The 20,817-nt window shown below is 65.4% G+C and overlaps 1 long non-coding RNA gene and 1 other non-coding gene across 3 annotated transcripts in view; one reads left to right on the forward strand and one right to left on the reverse strand.

The window, feature by feature from the left end:
• Positions 1-20,817, reverse strand: part of LOC139759131 (uncharacterized) — a 341,589-nt gene that overhangs the window by 38,992 nt on the left and 281,780 nt on the right. The window lies entirely within an intron of this gene.
• On the forward strand, positions 3,718-3,789 carry TRNAA-CGC (transfer RNA alanine (anticodon CGC)). The gene has a single exon. It is a non-coding gene; the product is annotated as a tRNA-Ala (tRNA).

Raw genomic sequence — 20,817 nt, forward strand, 5'->3', positions numbered from 1 at the left:
ACCCACCAGTATTACCTGACGACCCACCAGTATTACCTGACGACCCACCAGTATTACCTGAAGACCCACCAGTATTACCTGACGACCCACCAGTATTACCTGACGACCCACCAGCATCACCTGAAGACCCACCAGTATTACCTGACGACCCACCAGTATTACCTGAAGACCCACCAGTATTACCTGACGACCCACCAGTATTACCTGACGACCCACCAGTATTACCTGACGACCCACCAGTATTACCTGACGACCCACCAGTATTACCTGACGACCCACCAGTATTACCTGACGACCCACCAGTATTACCTGACGACCCACCAGTATTACCTGACGACCCACCAGTATTACCTGACGACCCACCAGTATTACCTGACGACCCACCAGTATTACCTGACGACCCACCAGTATTACCTGACGACCCACCAGTATTACCTGACGACCCACCAGTATCACCTGACGACCCACCAGTATTACCTGACGACCCACCAGTATTACCTGACGACCCACCAGTATTACCTGACGACCCACCAGTATTACCTGAAGACCCACCAGTATTACCTGACGACCCACCAGTATTACCTGACGACCCACCAGTATCACCTGAAGACCCACCAGTATTACCTGACGACCCACCAGTATTACCTGACGACCCACCAGTATTACCTGAAGACCCACCAGTATTACCTGACGACCCACCAGTATTACCTGACGACCCACCAGTATTACCTGACGACCCACCAGTATTACCTGACGACCCACCAGTATTACCTGACGACCCACCAGTATTACCTGACGACCCACCAGTATTACCTGACGACCCACCAGTATTACCTGACGACCCACCAGTATTACCTGACGACCCACCAGTATTACCTGACGACCCACCAGTATTACCTGACGACCCACCAGTATTACCTGACGACCCACCAGTATTACCTGACGACCCACCAGTATTACCTGACGACCCACCAGTATTACCTGACGACCCACCAGTATTACCTGACGACCCACCAGTATTACCTGACGACCCACCAGTATTACCTGAAGACCCACCAGTATTACCTGACGACCCACCAGTATTACCTGACGACCCACCAGTATTACCTGAAGACCCACCAGTATTACCTGACGACCCACCAGTATTACCTGACGACCCACCAGCATCACCTGAAGACCCACCAGTATTACCTGACGACCCACCAGTATTACCTGACGACCCACCAGTATTACCTGACGACCCACCAGTATTACCTGACGACCCACCAGTATTACCTGACGACCCACCAGTATTACCTGACGACCCACCAGCATCACCTGAAGACCCACCAGTATTACCATGACGACCCCACCAGTATACCTGACGACCCACCAGTATTACCTGACGACCCATCCAGTATTACCTGACGGACCCACCAGCTATCACCTGAAGACCCACCAGTAATACCTGACGACCCCACCAGTATTACCTGCACGACCCCAGATACCAGACACCAGCAATCCTGGAAGGACCCACAGTATTACCTGACGACCCACCAGTGTTACCTGACGACCCACCAGTATTACCTGAAGACCCCACCAGTATTACCTGACGACCCACCAGTGTATACCTGACGACCCACCAGCTATCACCTGAAGACACACCAAGTATTATCTGACGACCCACCAGTATTACCTGACGACCCACTAGCACTACCAGAAGACCCACCAGTATAATACCTTCTGAGGCTCCACCAGTATTACCTGACGACCCACCAGTATTACCTGAAGACCCACCAGTATTTCCTGAACGACCCACCACCGTATCACCTGAATGACCCACCCAGTATTACCTGACGATCCCACCAGTATTACCTGAAGACCCACCAGTATTACCTGACGACCCTCCAGCATTACCTTGAAGACCCACCAGTATTACCTGACGACCCACCAGTCATCACCTGACGGACCCACCAGCATACCTGACGACCCACCAGTATTACCTGAATCGCACCCACCAGCAGTCACACACACTGAAGAAAGACCCACAGTATTACCTGACGACCCCACCACAGTATTACCTGAAGAACCCACCAGTATTACCTGACGACCCACCAGATACCTGAACAGACCCACCAGTATTACCTGACGACCCACCAGTATCACCTGACGACCCACCAGTATTACCTGACGACCCACCAGATACCTGAGACCCACAGTATACCTGAGACCCACCAGTATTACCTGACGACCCACCAGATACCTGAGACCCCCGATACCTAGACCCACAGATACCTGACGACCCACCAGTATTACTGAGACCCACAGTATTACCTGAGACCACAGTATACCTGAGCCCACCGAACTGCGACCCACCGTATTCTGAGACCACGTATTACCTGACGACCACCGATACCTGAGACCCACCAGATTACCTGAGACCCACCAGTATTACCTGAGACCCACCAGTATTACCTGAGACCACCAGATACCTGAGAGACCCACCAGTATACTGAGACCACCAGTATACCTGACGACCACAGTATACCTGACGACCCACCAGTATTACCTGACGACCCACCAGTATTACCTGACGACCCGCCAGTATCACCTGACGACCCACCAGCATCACCTGAAGACCCACTCATCCACCAGCACGTGTCCTCTTCCTCCACCATCACGTGCCCTCCTCCACCACCAGCACGTGTCCTCCTCCTTCATCAGCAACACATGCACACCCAGGGCGGAATGATGAACACACCAGTTACCTGTGATCACTCAAAATGAACTGGGTGTTCTGTCCACTCCTGTCTCAAAGCATCCCCCCCCTCCCAGGAGGTGAGAGAGAGAGAGAGAGAGAGAGAGAGAGAGAGAGAGAGAGAGAGAGAGAGAGAGAGAGAGAGAGAGAGAGAGAGAGAGAGAGAGAGTTATCAGGGAACAGCCACTTCGCTCTGGTTAACGAGAGTGCTTGTCAGGGGGGGCGTGGGGGGGGGGGGGGCGCGAGGCGCGACCCTCACACACACCACACCACACCACACACCTCACACACCACCCTCACCTCACACACCACCCTCACTTCCCTCCCTCACCTCCTGTGTCGGGTCACCAGACACCCAACACACACACCCAGGTCGGGTCACACACACATGGTTGGCCCAAGTTGCTCAATGGTTCCACGGAGGGGGTCAAGGGCAGTGACTATCCCTACACTGTCATGTCATCTATCCCTCACACTCTCCTGCCTCCTATCCCCACACTCTCCTGCCTCCTATCCCTACTCTCTCCGGCCTCCACACTCGCTTGCCCCACAGGTGTAGAAACCCCTCCTCCTCCCCGTACAGCATCACACACACACACATACACACACACCATCACCTCACACACACAACACACAACACACACACACACCACACACACACACACACACACACACACACACACACACACCACACACACACACACACACACACCACCACCACCACCTCACACACACACACCACACACACACACACCACACAACACACACACACACCACCACACAACACACACACACACACCACCACCTCACACACCACACAACACACACACCACCACCACCTCACACACACACACACACACCACACACACACACACCACCACCACCACCACACACACACCACACAACACACACACCCACAACACACACCACACCACACCCACACACACTGGATGCCTGGACGACCCGTGGTGCAGTGTGGCGGGGGTGTAACTCAGAGGTAGAGTGCTCGCTTCGCATGTGAGAAGACCCGGGTTCAATCCCCGGCACCTCCAGCTCCCCGTGTTTTACCCGTCGCCACGCTCCAATCTAAACTGGGGCCCCAGGTTCGAAACCTTCCCCTCTGGCGTTGGTCGATGCAAGGCTACCAGGTGTAGCTGGATGGCTTTATGTGTATGGGTATATACACAGGGTCAAGACACGGTGTGTGTTTTATATATATATATATATATATATATATATATATATATATATATATATATATATATATATATATATATATATCGTGTTTCATTTTCCTCGTGGACTCATAGGAATATATATATATATATATATATATATATATATATATATATATATATATATATATATATATATGTGTGTGTGTGTGTGTGTGTGTGTGTGTGGAGAGAGAGAGAGAGAGAGAGAGAGAGAGAGAGAGAGAGAGAGAGAGAGAGAGAGAGAGAGCAACACACCAGGCCATGGGAGAGGAGACGGGCGAGGGTGTGGGGGTGGTTTTTGTGGGGTGTGTGTGGGGTGAGGTGGGGAGGGGAGCAGGGGAGCATGAACAAGAACAACACGAGCGCTGAGGAAATCACAGCGAGCGGGCGGGGCTAGGGAAGGGAACACGTCCGCCACTGTGCCGCGCTCACATTACACTCTCACTAAGTATTTGTGGGGAGAGCTCCGGGGTAATCAATTACTCCCCCAAATTACCCGTGGAGGGGAGAAGACATTCGGGGAGGGATTGGAAGGGATGGGGTTGGATGGATGAGGGGAGATTGGGAGGGGTGGTGAGGTTATGAGGAGGAGGGAGTGGGTGAGGTGTGAGGGGACTTGGGGAAGGGAGGCAGGTTCATGGGCGGAGGGAGGAGGGGCGAAATGAGCGAGGGAGAGCCGGTATGGGAAGTGGAAGGGAGTGGATGAGGGAGTGCGTGGGGGAGTGTATGAGGGAGTGTTTGAGGGAGGAGGGAGTGTGTGAGGGAGTAATGAAGTGAAGAGGAGGGGGAGTGAGTGCCGGGATCATCAGATGAGGCCCCGCTGCTGTCACCCCCAGGCCCCGGTGCTGTCACCCCAGGCCCCGGTGCTGTCACCCCAGGCCCCGGTGCTGTCACCCCAGGCCCCGGTGCTGTCACCCAAGGCCCCAGTGCTGTCACCCAAGGCCCCGGTGCTGTCACCCCAGGACCCGATGCTGTCACCCAAGGCCCCGGTACTGTCATCCCAGGGCCCGGTGCTGTCACCCCAGGCCCCGGTGCTGTCATCCCAGGCCCCGGTGCTGTCATCCCAGGCCCCGGTGCTGTCACCCAAGGCCCCGGTGCTGTCACTAGAGGCCCGGTGCTGTCACCCAAGGCCACGGTGCTGTCATCCCAGGCCCCGGTGCTGTCACCCCAGGCCCCGGTGCTGTCACCCCGGGCCTCGGTGCTGTCACCCAAGGCCTCGGTGCTGTCACCCCAGGCCCCGGTGCTGTTACCCCAGGCACCGGTGCTGTCACCCCAGGCCCCGGTGCTGTCAGCCCAGGCCATGGTGCTGTCACCCGCGGCCCCGGTGCTGTCACCCAAGGCCCAGGTGCTGTCACCCCAGGCCCCGGTTCTGTCACCCCAGGCCCCGGTGCTGTCACCCAAGGCACCGGTGCTGTCACCCAAGGCCCCGGTGCTGTTACTCCAGGCCCCGGTGCTGTCACCCCAGGCCCCGGTGCTGTCACGCCAGGCCTCGGTGCTGTCAACCAAGGCCCCGGTGCTGTCGCGCCAGGCCCCGGTGCTGTCACCACAGGCCCCGGTGCTGTTACCCAAGACCTGGGTGCTGTCACCCCAGGCCCCGGTGATGTCACCCCAGGCCCCGGTGCTGTGACCCTAGGCCCCGGTGCTGTCACCTCAGGCCCCGGTGCTGTCACCTCAGGCCACGGTGCTATCACCCCAGGCCCCGGTGCTGTCAACCAAGGCCCCGGTGCAGTCATCCCAGGCCCCGGTGCTGTCACCCAAGGCCCCGGTGCTGTCACCCACGGCCCTGTGCTGTCACCCAAAGCCCCGGTGCTGTCATCCCAGGCCCCGGTGCAGGTCACCCCAGTCCCCGGTGCTGTCACCACATGCCCCGGTGCTGTCATCCCAGGCCCCGGTGCTATCAAACAAGGCCCCGGTGCTGTCACTCCAGGCCGCGGTGATGTCACCCCAGGCCCCGGTGCTGCCACCCGACCCCGGTGCTGTCATCCCAGGCCCCGGTGCTGTCACCCAAGTCCCCGGTGCTGTCACCCAAGGCCCCGGTGCTGTCACCCCAGGCCCCGGTGCTGTCACCCAAGACCCCGGTGCTGTCACCCCAGGCCCCGGTGCTGTCAACCCGGGAACCGGTTCTGTCATCCCAGGCCCCGGTGCTGTCACCCAAGGCCCTGGTGCTGTCACCACAGGCCCCGGTGCTGTCATCCGAGGCCACGGTGCTGTCACCCCAGACCCCGGTGCTGTCACCCCAGGCCCCGGTGTTGTCACCCCAGGCCCCGGGTGCTGTCACCGCAGGCCCCGGTTCTGTCACCCAAGGCCCCGGTGCAGTCACCCCAGGCCACGGTGCTGTCACCCCAAGCCCCGGTGCTGTTACCCAAGGCCCCGGTGATGTCACCCCAGCCAAGGTGCGGTCACCCAGGCCCCAGTGCTGTCACCCAAGGACCCAGTGCTGTCACCCCAGGCCCCGTTGCTGTCACCCAAGGCCCCGGTGCTCTCACCCCATAGACCGGTGCTGTTACCTAAGACCACGGTGCTGTCACCACAGGCCCCGGAGTTGTCACCCAGGCCCCGGTGCTCTCACCCAAGGCCGCGGTGCTGTTACTCCAGGCCACGGTGCTGTCACCCAGGGCCCCGGTGCTGTCACCCAAGGCCCCAGTGCTGTCACCCCAGGCCACGGAGCTGTCACCCCAGGCACCGGTGCTGTCACCCAAGGCCCCGGTACTGTCACCCTAGGGCCCCGGTGCTGTTACTCCAGGCCCCGATGCTGTCATCCCAGGCCCAGGTGCCGTCACCCCAGGCCACGGTGCTGTCACCCCAGGCCCCGGTGCTGTCACCCAAGGCCTCGGTGCTGTCACCTCAGGCCCCGGTGCTGTTACCCCAGGCACCGGTGCTGTCATCACAGTCCCCGATGCTGTCACCCCAGGCCACGGTGCTGTCACCCCAGGCCCCGGTGCTGTCACCTAAGGCCCCGGTGCTGTCACCCCAGGCCCCGGTGATGTCACCCAAGGCCCCAGTGCTGTTACCCAAGGCCCCGGTGCTGTCACTCCAGGCCCCGGTTCTGTCACTCCAGGCCCCAGTGCTGTCACCCAAGGCCCCGGTGCGGTCACCCAAGGCCCCGGTTCTGTTACCCAAGGCCCCGCTGCTATTACTCCAGGACCCGGTGCTGTCACCCCAGGCCCCGGTGCTGTCACCCAAGGCTCCGGTGCTGTCACCCAAGGCCCCGGTGCTGTCACCCCAGGCACCGGTGCTGTCACCCTAGGCCCCGGTGCTGTTAACCTAGACCTGGGTGCTGTCACCCAAGGCCCCGGTGCTGTCACCCCAGAGACCGGTGCTGTTACCTAAGGCCCCGGTGCTGTCACCACAGGTCCCGGAGCTGTCACCACAGGCCCCGGTGCTGTTACTCCAGGCCACGGTGCTGTCAACCAGGGCCCCGGTGCTGTCACCCAAGGCCCCAGTGCTGTCACCCCAGGCCACGGTGCTGTCACCCCAGGCACCGGTGATGTCACCCCAGGCCCCGGTACTGTCACCCTAGGCCCCGGTGCTGTGACTCTAGGCGCCGATGCTGTCATCCCAGGCCCCGGTGCCGTCACCCCAGGCCCCGGTGCTGTCACCCCAGGCCCCGGTGCTATCACCTAAGGCCTCGGTGCTGTCACCTAAGGCCTCGGTGCTGTCACCTCAGGCCCCGGTGCTGTTACCCTAGGCACCGGTGCTGTTACCACAGTCCCCGGTGCTGTCACCCCAGGCCACGATGCTGTCACCCCAGGCCACGGTGCTGTCACCCAAGGCCCCGGTGCTGTCACCCCAGGCCCCGGTGCTGTCACCCAAGGCCCTGTGCAGTTACTCAAGGCCCCGATGCTGTCACCCTAGGCCTCGGTTGTCACTCCAGGCCAAGGTGCTGTCACCCAAGGCCACGGTGCTGTCACCCAAGGCCCCGGTTCTGTTACCCAAGGCCCCGCTGCTGTTACTCCAGGACCCGGTGCTGTCACCCCAGGCCCTGGTGGTCACCCAAGGCCCCGGTGCTGTCACCCAAGGCACCGGTGCTGTCACCCTAGGTCCCGGTGCTGTTACCCAAGACCTGGGTGCTGTCACCCCAGGCCCCGGTGCTGTCACCAAGGCCGCGGTACTGTCACCCCAGGCCCCGGTTCTGTCAACCCAGGCCCCGGTGCTGTCAACCAAGGCCCCGGTGCTGTCATCCCAGTCCCCGGTGCTGTCACCCAAGGCCCCGGTGCTGTCACCACAGGCCCCGGTGCTGTCAACACGGGCACCGGTGCTGTCATCCCAGGCCCCGGTGCTGAAACCACAGGCCCCGGTGCTGTCAACACGGGCACCGATGCTGTCATCCCAGGCCCAGGTGATGTCACCCCAGGCCCCGGTGATGTCACCCCAGGCCCCGGTGCTGTCACCCTAGGCCCCGGTGCTGTTACTCTAGGCCCCGGTGCTGACCTCAGGCCACGGTGCTGTCACCCCAGGCCCCGGTGCTGTCAACCAAGGCCCCGGTGCAGTCATCCCAGGCCCCGGTGCTGTCACCCAAGGCCCCGGTGCTGTCACCCAAGGCCCTGTGCTGTCACCCAAGGCCCCGGTGCAGGTCACCCCAGTCCCCGGTGCTGTCACCACATGCCCCGGTGCTGTCACCCCAGGCCCCGGTGCTGTCACCCCAGGCCCCGGTGCTGTCACCCAAGGCCCCGGTGCTGTCACTCCAGGCCCCGAGGAGGTCACCCCAGGCCCCGGTGGTGCCACCCGACCCCGGTGATGTCATCCCAGGCCCCGGTGCTGTCACCCAAGTCCCCGGTGCTGTCACCCAAGGCCCCGGTGCTGTCACCCAAGGCCCCGGTGCTGTCACCCCAGGTCCCGGTGCTGTCACCCAAGACCACGGTGCTGTCACCCCAGGCCCCGGTGCTGTCAACCCGGGCCCAAGTTCTGTCATCCCAGGCCCCGGTGCTGTCACCCAAGGCCCTGGTGCTGTCACCACAGGGCCCGGTGCTGTCACCCGACGCCACGGTGCTGTCACCCCAGGCCCCGGTGCTGTCACCCAAGGCCCGGTGCTGTCACCCAAGACCCCGGTGCAGTCACCACAGGCCACGGTGCTGTCACCCAAGGCCTCGGTGCTGTCACCACAAGCCCCGGTGCTGTTACCCAATGCCCCGGTGCTGTCACCCAAGGCCAAGGTGCTGTCACCCCAGGCCCCGTGCTGTCACCCAAGGACCCAGTGCTGTCACTCCAGAGACCGGTGCTGTCACCCAAGGCCCCGGTGCTCTCACCCCAGAGACCGGTGCTGTTACCTAAGGCCCCGGTGCTGTCACCACAGGCCCCGGAGCTGTCACCCCAGGCCCCGGTGCTCTCACCCAACGCCCCGGTGCTGTTACTCAAGGCCACGGTGCTGTCACCCAGGGCCACGGTGCTGTCACACAAGAACCTAGTGCTGTCACCACAGGCCACGGTGCTGTCACCCCAGGCCCCGGTGCTGTCACTCCAGGCCCCGGTACTGTTACCCTAGGCCCCGGTGCTGTTACTCCAGGCCCCAATGCTGTCATCCCAGGCCCCGGTGCCGTCACCCCAGGCCCCGATGCTGTCACCCCAGGCCCCGGTGCTGTCACCCAAGGCCTCGGTGCTGTCACCTCAGGCCACGGTGCTGTTACCCCAGGCACCGATGCTGTCACCACAGGCCCGGTGCTGTCACCCCAGGCCACGGTGCTGTCACCCCAGGCCCCGGTTCTGTCACCCAAGGCCCCGGTGCTGTCACCCCAAGCCCCAGTGCTGTCACCCAAGGCCCCAGTGCTGTTACCCAAGGCCCCGGTGCTGTCACCCCAGGCCCCAGGTTCTGTCATTCCAGGCCCCAGTGCTGTCACCCTAGGCCACGGTGCTGTCACCCAAGGTCCCGGTTCTGTTACCCAAGGCCCCGCTGCTGTTACTCCAGGACCCGGTGCTGTCACCCAAGGCCCCGGTGCTGTCACCCAAGGCCCCGGTGCTGTCACCCAAGACCTGGATGCTGTCACCCCAGGCCGCGGTGCTGTCACCCCAGGCCCCGGTGCTGTTACCCAAGACCTGGGTGCTGTCACCCCAGGCCGCGGTGCTGTCACCCAAGGCCGCGGTACTGTCACCCCAGGCCTCGGTGCTGTCATCCCAGGCCCCGGTGCTGTCACCCTAGGCCCCGGTGCTGTTACTCCAGGCCCCGGTGCTGTCACTGGAGGCCCCGGTGCTGTCACCCAAGGCCACGGTGCTGTCACTCAAGGCCCCGGTGCTGTCACCCAAGGGCCCGGTGCTGTCACCACGGGCACCGGTGCTGTCATCCCAGGCCCCGGTGCTGTCACCCCAGGCGCCGGTGCTGTCACCACATGCCCCGATGATGTCACCCCAGGCCCCGGTACTGTCACCCAAGGCCCCGGTGCTGTCACTCCAGGCCCCGGTGATGTCACCCCAGGCCCCGGTGCTGCCACCCGACCCCGGTGCTGTCATCCCGGGCCCCTTTGCTGTCACCCAGGGCCCTAGTGCTGTCACCACAGGCCCCGGTGCTGTCACCTAAGGCCCTAATGCTGTCACCACAGGCCCCGGTGCTGTCACCCAAGGCCCTAGTGCTGTCACCACAGGCCCCGGTGCTGTCACCCGAGGCCAAGGTGTTGTCACCCCAGGCCCCGGTGCTGTCACGGCAGGCCCCGGTGCTGTCACCCAAGGCCCCGGGTGCTGTCACACAAGGCCCCGGTTCTGTCACCGCAGGCCTGGGTGCAGTCACCCCAGGCCACGGTGCTGTCAACCAAGGCCCCAGTGCTGTCACCCCAGGCCCCGGTGCTGTCACCCAAGGCCAAGGTGCTGTCACCCAAGGCCCAGGTGCTGTCACCCCAGGCCCCGGTGCTGTCACCCAAGGCCACGGTGCTGTCACCCCAGGCCCCGGTGCTGTCACCCAAGGCCCCGGTGCTGTTACTCCAGGCCACGGTGCTGTCACCACATGCCCCGGTGATGTCACCCCAGGCCCCGGTAGTCACCCAAGGCCCCGGTGCTGTCACTCCAGGCCCCGGTGATGTCACCCCAGGCCCCGGTGCTGCCACCTGACCCCTGTGCTGTCATCCCAGGCCCCGGTGCTGTCACCTAAGGCCCTAGTGCTGTCACCATAGGCCCCGGTTCTGTCACCCGAGGCCAAGGTGCTGTCACCCCAGGCCCCGGGGCTGTCACCGCAGGCCCCGGTGCTGTCACCCAAGGCCCCGGGTGCTGTCACCCGAAGGCCCCGGTTCTGTCACCGCAGGCCCTGGTGGTCACCCCAGGCCACGGTGCTGTCAACTAAGGCCCCAGTGCTGTCACCCCAGGCCCGGTGCTGTCACCCAAGGCCCCGGTGCTGTCACCCAAGGCCCCGGTGCTGTCACCCAAGGCCCCGGTGCTGTCACCCCAGGCCCCGGTGCTGTCACCCAAGGCCCCGGTGCTGTCACCCCAGGCCCCGGTGCTGTCACCCAAGGCCCCGGTGCTGTTACTCCAGGCCACGGTGCTGTCACCCCAGGCCATGGTGCTGTCACCCAAGGCCCCGGTGCTGCCACCCCAGGCCACGGTGCTGTCACCCCAGGCCACGGTGCTGTCACCCAAGACCTCGGGAGTGTCACCCCAGGCCCCGGTGCTGTCACCCCAGGCCCCGGTGCTGTCACCCTAGGCCCCGGTGCTGTTACTCCAGACCCCGATGCTGTCACCCAAGGCCCCGGTGCTGTCACACCACGCCCCGGTGCTGTCACCCTAGGCCCAGGTGCTGTTATCCCAGGAACTTGTGCTGTCACCCAAGGCCCCGGTGCTGACACCAAAGGCCCCGGGCCTGTCACCACAGGCACCGGTGCTGTCACCCAAGGCCCCGGTGCTGTCACCCAAGGCCACGGTGCTGTCAACCCAGGACCCGGTGCTGTCATCCCAGGCCACGGTGCTGTCACCCAAGGCCCCGGTGCTGTCACCACAGCACCCAGTGCTGTCACCCAAGGCCCCGGTGCTGTCATCCCAAGCCCCGGTGCTGTCACCCAAGGCCCCGGTACTGTCACCCCAGGCCACGGTGCTGTCACCCCAGGCCCCGGTGCTGTCACCCCAGGCCCCGGTGCTGTCACCCAAGGCCCCGGTGCTGTTACTCCAGGCCACGGTGCTGTCACCCAGGCCACGGTGCTGTCACCCAAGGCCCCGGTGCTGTCACCCCAGGCCACGGTGCTGTCACCCCAGGCCACGGTGCTGTCACCCAAGACCTCGGGAGTGTCACCCCAGGCCACGGTGCTGTCACCCCAGGCCCCGGTGCTGTCACCCTAGGACCCGATGCTGTTACTCCAGACCCCGATGCTGTCACCCAAGGCCACGGTGTTGTCACCCCAGGCCCCGGTGCTGTAACCCAAGGCCCCGGTGCTGTCACCACAGGCCCGGTAGTGTCATCACCAGGCCCCAGTCCTCTCACCCTAGGCCGCGGTGCTGTCATACGAGGCTCCAGTGCTGTCAACCAAGGCCCCGGTGCTGTAATCCCAGGACCCGGTGCTGTCACCCCAGGCCCCGGTGCTGTCATCCAAGGCCCCGGTGCTGTCACCCTAGGCAACGGTGGTGTTATCCCAGGCCCTTGTGCTGTCACCCAAGGCCCCGGGGCTGACACCACAGGCCCCGGGGCTGTCACCACAGGCACCGGTGCTGTCACCCAAGGCCCCGGTGCTGTCACTCTAGGCCCCGGTGCTGTTATCCCAGGCCCTTGTGCTGTCACCCAAGGCCCCGGGACTGACACCACAGGCCCCGGGGCTGTCACCACAGGCACCGGGGCTATCACCCATGGCCCCGGTGCTGTCACCCAAGGCCACGGTGCTGTCAACCCAGGCCCCGGTGCTGTCATCCCAGGCAACGGTGCTGTCACCCAAGGCCCCGGTGCTGTCACCCCAGGCCCCAGTTCTGTCACCCCAGGCCCCGGTGCTGTCATCCCAGGCCCCGGTGCTGACACCCAAAGCCCCGGTGCTGTCACCCCAAGCCCCGGTGCTGTCACCCCAGGTCACGGTGCTGTCACACAAGGCCACGGTGATGTTACTCCAGGCCCCGGTGCTGTCACCCAAGGCCCCGGTGGGTCACCCCCAGGCCCCGGTGCTGTCACCCCAGGCCCCGGTGCTGTCAGCCCAGGCCCTGGTGCTGTCACCCCAGGCCCCGGTGCTGTCACCCAAGACCCCGGTGCTGTCAACCCAAGCCCGGTGATGTCATCCCAGGCCCCGGTGCGGTCACCCAAGGCCCCGGTGCGGTCACCCAAGGCCCCGGTGCTGTCACCCCAGGTCCCGGTGGTCACCCCAGGCCCCGGTGCTGTAACCAAAGGCCCCGGTGCTGTCGCCACAGGCCCCAGTGCTGTCTCCCCAGGCCCCGGTGCTGTCACCCAAGGACCCAGTGCTGTCATCCCAGGCCCAGGTGCTGTCACACAAGGCCCCGGTGCTGTCACCCCAGGCCGCGGTGCTGTCACCCCAGGCCCCGGTGCTGTCAACCCAGGCCCCGGTGCTAGCACCCCAAGCCCCGGTGATGTCACCTCAGGCCCCGGAGCTGTCATCCCAGGTCCCGGTGCTGTCACCCTAGGCCCCGGTGCTGTCACCCCAGGCCCCGGTGCTGTCATCCAAGGCCCCGGTACTGTCACCCCAGGCCACGGTGCTGTCACCCCAGGCCCCGGTGCTGTCACCCTAAGGCCCGGTGCTGTCACCCCAAGCCACGCTGCTGTCACCCCAGGCCACGGTGCTGTTACCCAAGACCTCGGGAGTGTCACCCCAGGCCCCGGTGCTGTCACCCTAGGCCCCGGTGCCGTTAATCCAGGCCCCGATGCTGTCACCCAAGGCCACGGTGCTGTCACCCCAGGCCCCGGTGCCGTCACCCAAGGCCCCGGTGCTGTCACCACAGGCCCGGTAGTGTCACCCCTAGACCCCAGTGCTCTCACCCTAGGCCGCGGTGCTGTCATCCTAGGCCCCAGTGCTGTCAACCAAGGCCCAGGTGCTGTCATCCCAGGCCCCGGTGCTGTCACACCACGCCCCGGTGCTGTCACACCACGCCCCGGTGCTGTCATCCCAGGCCCCGGTGCTGTCACCCAAGGCCCCGGTGCTGTCACCACAGGCTCCGGTGCTGTCACCCCAAGCCCAGGTGCTGTCAACCAAGGCCCGGTGCTGTCACCCAAGGCCCCGGTGCTGTCACCCCAGGCCCCGGTGCTGTCATCCCAGGCCCCGGTGCTGTCACCCAAGGCCCCGGATCTGTCACCCAAGGCCCCAGTGCTGTCACCCCAGGCCCCGGTGCTGTCATCCCAGGCCCCGGTGCTGTCACCCAAGGCAACGGTGCTGTCACCCCAGGAACCGGTTGTCACCCCACACACCGGTGCTGTTACTCCAGGCCCCGGTGCTGTCACCCCAGGCAAGGTGCTGTCACCCCAGGCAAGGGTGCTGTCACCCCAGGCCCCGGTGCTATCACCCCAGGCCCCGGTACTGTTACTCCAGGCACAGGTGCTGTCACCCAAGGCCCCAGTGCTGTCATCCCTGGCCCCGGTGGTGTCACCCAAGGCCCCGGTGGTCACCCCAGGCCCCGGTGCTGTTACCCCACACACCGGTGCTGTTACTCAAGGCCCCGATGCTGTCACCCCAGGCCCCGGTGCTGTCACCCCCAGAACCCGGTGCTGTCACCCCAGGTCTCGGTGCTGTCACCTCAGGCCCCGGTGCTTTCAGCCCAGGCCCCGGTGCTGTCAACCCAGGCCTCGGTGCTGTCATCGAAGGCTACGGTGCTGTCACCAAAGGCTACGGTGCTGTCACCAAAGGCCCCGGTGCTGTCACCCAAGACCCCGGTGCTGTGAACCCAGGCCCCGGTGCTGTCATCCCAGGCCCCGGTGCTGTCACCCCAGGCCCCAGTGCTGTGTCCCAAGGCCCCGGTGCTGTCAACCCAGGTCCCGGTTGTCACCCTAGGCCCAGGTGCTGTCACCCAAGACACCGGTGCTATCACCCAAGGGCCCGGTGCTGTCACCCAAGGCCCCGCTACTGTCACCCAAGGCCCCGGTGCTGTCACCCAAGGCCCCGGTGCTGTCATCCCAGGCCAAGGTGCTGTCACCCCAGGCCCCGGTGCTGTCAACCCAGGCCCCGGTACTGTCACCCAAGGCCCCGATGCTGTCACCCCAGGCCCCGGTACTGTCACCCAAGGCCCCGGTGCTGTCACCCCAAGCCTCGGTGCTGTCACCCCAGGACCTGGTGCTGTCACCCAAGGCCTCGGTGCTGTCACCCAAAGCCCCGGTGCTGTCACTCCAGGCCCGGGTGCTGTCACTCTAGGCGCCGGTGGTCACCCCAGGACCCGGTGCTGTCATTCCAGGCCTCGGTGCTGTCACCCCAGGCCCCGGTGCTGTCACCCTAGGCCCCGGTGCAGTCACCCAGGCCCCGGTTCGGTCACCCAAGGTCCCGATACTGTCACCCCAGACCTCGGTGCTGTTACTCCAGGCCCCGGTGCTGTTACCCCAGGCCCAGGTGCTGTCACCCCAAGGCCCCGTTGCTGTCACCCCAGGACCCCGGTGCTGTCACCCCAGGCCCCGGTACTGTCACCCCAGGAAACGGTGCTGCCATCCCAGGCCCCGGTGGTCACCCCAGGCCCCGGTGCTGTCATCCAAGTCCCCGGTGCTGTCAACACAGGCACGGTGCTGTCATCCCAGGCCCCAGTGCTGTCACCCCAGGCCCCAAGGATGTCACCCAAGGCCCCGGTGCTCTCACCCCAGGTCCCGGTGGTCACCCCAGGCCCCAGTGCTGTCACCCCCAGGCCCCGGTGCTGTCACCCAAGGCCACGGTGCTGTCACCCAAGGCCCCGCTGCTGTCACCCCAGGCCCCGGTGCTGTCACCCAAGGCCCCGGTGCTGTCATCCCATGCCCCGGTGATGTCACCCGAGGCCCCGGTGTTGTCACCCAGGCCCGGTGGTCACCCAAGGCCCCGGTGCTGTCACCCCCAGGCCCCAGTGGTCACCCAAGGCCCCGAAGCTGTCACCCCAGGCCCCGGTGCTGTCACCTAAGTCCCCGGTGCAGTCATCCCAGGCCCCGGTGCTGTCACCCAAGGCCCCGGTGCTGTCACTGCAGGACCCTGTGCTGTCACTGCAGGCCCCGGTGCTGTCATCCCAGGCCTCGGTGCTGTCACCCAAGGCCCCGGTGCTGTCACTCCAGGCCACGGTGCAGTCACCCAGGCCCCGGTGCTGTCACCCAAGGCCCCGGTGCTGTCAACCCGAGACCCCGGTGCTGTTACTCCATGCCCCGGTGCTGTCACTCCAGGCCCCGGTGCTGTCACCCCCAGGCCTCGTTGCTGTCACCCCAGGCCCCAGTGCTGTCAACCCAGGCCCCGGTACTGTCACCCAAGGCCCCGATGCTGTCACCCCAGGCCCCGGTACTGTCACCCAAGGCCCCGGTGCTGTCACCCCAAGCCTCGGTGCTGTCACCCCAGGACCTGGTGCTGTCACCCAAGGCCTCGGTGCTGTCACCCAAAGCCCCGGTGCTGTCACTCCAGGCCCGGGTGCTGTCACTCTAGGCGCCGGTGGTCACCCCAGGACCCGGTGCTGTCATTCCAGGCCTCGGTGCTGTCACCCCAGGCCCCGGTGCTGTCACCCTAGGCCCCGGTGCAGTCACCCAGGCCCCGGTTCGGTCACCCAAGGTCCCGATACTGTCACCCCAGACCTCGGTGCTGTTACTCCAGGCCCCGGTGCTGTTACCCCAGGCCCAGGTGCTGTCACCCCAAGGCCCCGTTGCTGTCACCCCAGGACCCCGGTGCTGTCACCCCAGGCCCCGGTACTGTCACTCCAGGAAACGGTGCTGCCATCCCAGGCCCTGGTGGTCACCCCAGGCCCCGGTGCTGTCATCCAAGTCCCCGGTGCTGTCAACACAGGCACGGTGCTGTCATCCCAGGCCCCAGTGCTGTCACCCCAGGCCCCGGGGATGTCACCCAAGGCCCCGGTGCTGTCACCCCAGGTCCCGGTGGTCACCCCAGGCCCCAGTGCTGTCACCCTCAGGCCCCGGTGCTGACACCCAAGGCCACGGTGCTGTCACCCAAGGCCCCGCTGCTGTCACCCCAGGCCCCGGTGCTGTCACCCAAGGCCCCGGTGCTGTCATCCCATGCCCCGGTGATGTCACCCGAGGCCCCGGTGTTGTCACCCAGGCCCGGTGGTCACCCAAGGCCCCGGTGCTGTCACCCCCAGGCCCCAGTGGTCACCCAAGGCCCCGAAGCTGTCACCCCAGGCCCCGGTGCTGTCACCTAAGGCCCCGGTGCAGTCATCCCAGGCCCCGGTGCTGTCACCCAAGGCCCCGGTGCTGTCACTGCAGGCCCCTGTGCTGTCACTGCAGGCCCCGGTGCTGTCATCCCAGGCCTCGGTGCTGTCACCCAAGGCCCCGGTGCTGTCACTCCAGGCCACGGTGCAGTCACCCAGGCCCCGGTGCTGTCACCCAAGGCCCCGGTGCTGTCCAACCCGAGACCCCGGTGCTGTTACTCCAGGCCCCGGTGCTGTCACTCCAGGCCCCGGTGCTGTCACCCCCAGGCCTCGTTGCTGTCACCCCAGGCCCCAGTGCTGTCAACCCAGGCCCCGGTACTGTCACCCAAGGCCCCGATGCTGTCACCCCAGGCCCCGGTACTGTCACCCAAGGCCCCGGTGCTGTCACCCCAAGCCTCGGTGCTGTCACCCCAGGACCTGGTGCTGTCACCCAAGGCCTCGGTGCTGTCACCCAAAGCCCCGGTGCTGTCACTCCAGGCCCGGGTGCTGTCACTCTAGGCGCCGGTGGTCACCCCAGGACCCGGTGCTGTCATTCCAGGCCTCGGTGCTGTCACCACAGGCCCCGGTGCTGTCACCCTAGGCCCCGGTGCAGTCACCCAGGCCCCGGTTCGGTCACCCAAGGTCCCGATACTGTCACCCCAGACCTCGGTGCTGTTACTCCAGGCCCCGGTGCTGTTACCCCAGGCCCAGGTGCTGTCACCCCAAGGCCCCGTTGCTGTCATCCCAGGACCCCGGTGCTGTCACCCCAGGCCCCGGTACTGTCACCCCAGGAAACGGTGCTGCCATCCCAGGCACCGGTGGTCACCCCAGGCCCCGGTGCTGTCATCCAAGTCCCCGGTGCTGTCAACACAGGCACGGTGCTGTCATCCCAGGCCCCAGTGCTGTCACCCCAGGCCCCGGGGATGTCACCCAAGGCCCCGGTGCTGTCACCCCAGGTCCCGGTGGTCACCCCAGGCCCCAGTGCTGTCACCCCCAGGCCCCGGTGCTGTCACCCAAGGCCACGGTGCTGTCACCCAAGGCCCCGCTGCTGTCACCCCAGGCCCCGGTGCTGTCACCCAAGGCCCCGGTGCTGTCATCCCATGCCCCGGTGATGTCACCCGAGGCCCCGGTGTTGTCACCCAGGCCCGGTGGTCACCCAAGGCCCCGGTGCTGTCACCCCTAGGCCCCAGTGGTCACCCAAGGCCCCGAAGCTGTCACCCCAGGCCCCGGTGCTGTCACCTAAGGCCCCGGTGCAGTCATCCCAGGCCCCGGTGCTGTCACTCCAGGCCCCGGTGCTGTCACTGCAGGCCCCTGTGCTGTCTGCAGGCCCCGGTGCTGTCATCCCAGGCCTCGGTGCTGTCACCCAAGGCCCCGGTGCTGTCACTCCAGGCCACGGTGCAGTCACCCAGGCCCCGGTGCTGTCACCCAAGGCCCCGGTGCTGTCAACCCGAGACCCCGGTGCTGTTACTCCAGGCCCCGGTGCTGTCACTCCAGGCCACGGTGCTGTCACCCCCAGGCCTCGTTGCTGTCACCCCAGGCCCCAGTGCTGTCACCCCCAGGCCCCGTTGCTGTCACCCCAGGCCTCAGGGCTGTCACCCCAGGCCCCGGTGCTGTTACTCAAGGACCCGGTGCTGTCACCCCAGGCCCCGGTGCTGTCACCCCAGGCGCCGTTGCTGTCACCTCAGACCCCGGTGCTGTCACCCCAGGCCCCGGTGCTGTCACCCCAGGCCCCGGTGCTGCCATCCCAGGACTCGGTGCTGTCACCCCAGGCCCCGGTGCTGTCACCCAAGACCCCGGTGCTGTCCACCCAGGCCCCGGTGGTCATCCCAAGCCCCAGTGCTGTCACCCCAGTCCCCGGTGCTGTCAACCAAGGTCCCGGTGCTGTCACACCAGGTGCCGGTGGTCACCCCAGGCCACGGTGGTGTCACCCAAGGCCCCGGTTCTGTCACCCAAGGCCCCGGTGCTGTCACCCCAGGCCCCGTGCTGTCACCCCAGGCCCCGGTGCTGTCACCCAAGGCCCCGGTGCTGTCATCCCAGGCCCCGGTGCTGTCACCCAAGGCCCCGGTGCTGTCACCCCAGGCCCAGTGCTGTTACCCAAGGCCACGGTGGTGGCACCCCAGGCCCCGGTGCTGTCACCCAAGGCCCCGATGCTGTCAACCCAGGCCCCAGTACTGTCACCTAAGGCCCCGGTGCTGTACCTCCAGGCCCGGTGCTGTCATCACAGGCCACGGTGCTGTCACGCCAGGCCAGGTGCTGTCACTCCCAGGCCCAGGTGTTGTCACCCCAGGCCCCGGTGCTGTCACCCCAGGCCCCGGTGCTGTCAATCAAGGCCCCGGTGCTGTCATCCCAGGCCATGGTTCTGTCACCGCAGGCCCCGGTGCTGTCACCCAGGGCCCCGATGCTGTCACCCCAGGCCTCGGTGGTGTCATCCCAGGCCCCAGTGCTGTCACCCAAGGCCCCGGTGCTGTCACCACAGGCCCCGGTGCTGTCACCCCAGGTCCCGGTGTTGTCACAAAAGGCCCCGGTGCTGTCACCCCAGACCCCGGTACTCTGATCCCAAGCCCCAGTGCTGTCACCCAAGGCCCGGGGCTGTCACCATAGGCGCGGAGATGTCACCCAAGGCCCCGGTGCTGTATCCCCCAGGCCCCAGTGCTGTCACCCAAGGACCCGATGCTGTCACCTCAGGCCCCGGTTCTCTCATCTAAGGTACCGGTGCTGTCACCTCAGGCCCCGGTGCAGTCACCCCAGGCCCCGGTCCTGTCACCCCAGGCCCCGGTACTGTCACCCTAGACCCCGGTGGTTACTCCAGGCCTCGGTGCTGTCACCCCAGGCACCGATGCTGTCACCCCCAGGCCCCGTTGTGTCACCCCAGGCCCCGGTGCTGTCACCCCAGGCCCTGGTGCTGTCACCCCAGGCCCCGGTGCTGCCATCCAAGGCCCTGCTGCTGTCACCACAGGCCCCGATGCTGTCACCCAAGGCTCCGCTGCTGTCACCCGAGGACCCGGTGCTGTCACCCGAGGCCCCGGTGCTGTCATCCCAGGCCCCGGTGATGTCACCCCAGGCCCCAGTGCTGTCACCCTAGGCCCGGTGACGTTACCCAAGGCCCCGGTGCTGTCATTCCCAGGCCCCGGTGCTGTCACCCCAGGCCCCGATGCTGTCACCCCAGGCCCCGGTACTGTCACCTAAGACCCCGGTGCTGTCACCCAATGCCCCGGTGCTGTCACCCCAGGCCCCGGTGCTGTCACCCCCAGGCCTCGCTGCTGTCACCCCAGGCCCCGGTGCTGTCACACCAGGCCCCGGTGCTGTCATAAAGGGGCACCCTTGCTGTCACCCCCGGGAACCGTGGTCACCCCAGGCCCCAGTGCTGTCACCCCAGGCTCCGGTGCTGCCATCCCAGGCCCCGGTGCTGTCATCCCAGGCCCCGGTGCTGTCACCCAAGACCCCGGTGCTGGTAACCCAGGCCCCGGTGCTGTCACCCCAGGTCCCGGTGGTCACCCCAGGCCACAGTGCTGTCACCCAAGGCCCCGGTGCTGTCACCCAAGGCCACGGTGCTGTCACCCAAGGCTCCTGTGCTCTCACCCAAGGCCTCGGTGCTGTCACCCAAGGCCCCGGTGGTCATCCCAGGCCTCGGTGCTGTCACCCGAGGCCCCGGTGCTGTTAACTCAGGCCCGGTGCTGTCAC

This window comes from Panulirus ornatus, chromosome 32 (assembly GCF_036320965.1).
Source record: "Panulirus ornatus isolate Po-2019 chromosome 32, ASM3632096v1, whole genome shotgun sequence".
NCBI classification, from domain to species: domain Eukaryota; kingdom Metazoa; phylum Arthropoda; class Malacostraca; order Decapoda; family Palinuridae; genus Panulirus; species Panulirus ornatus.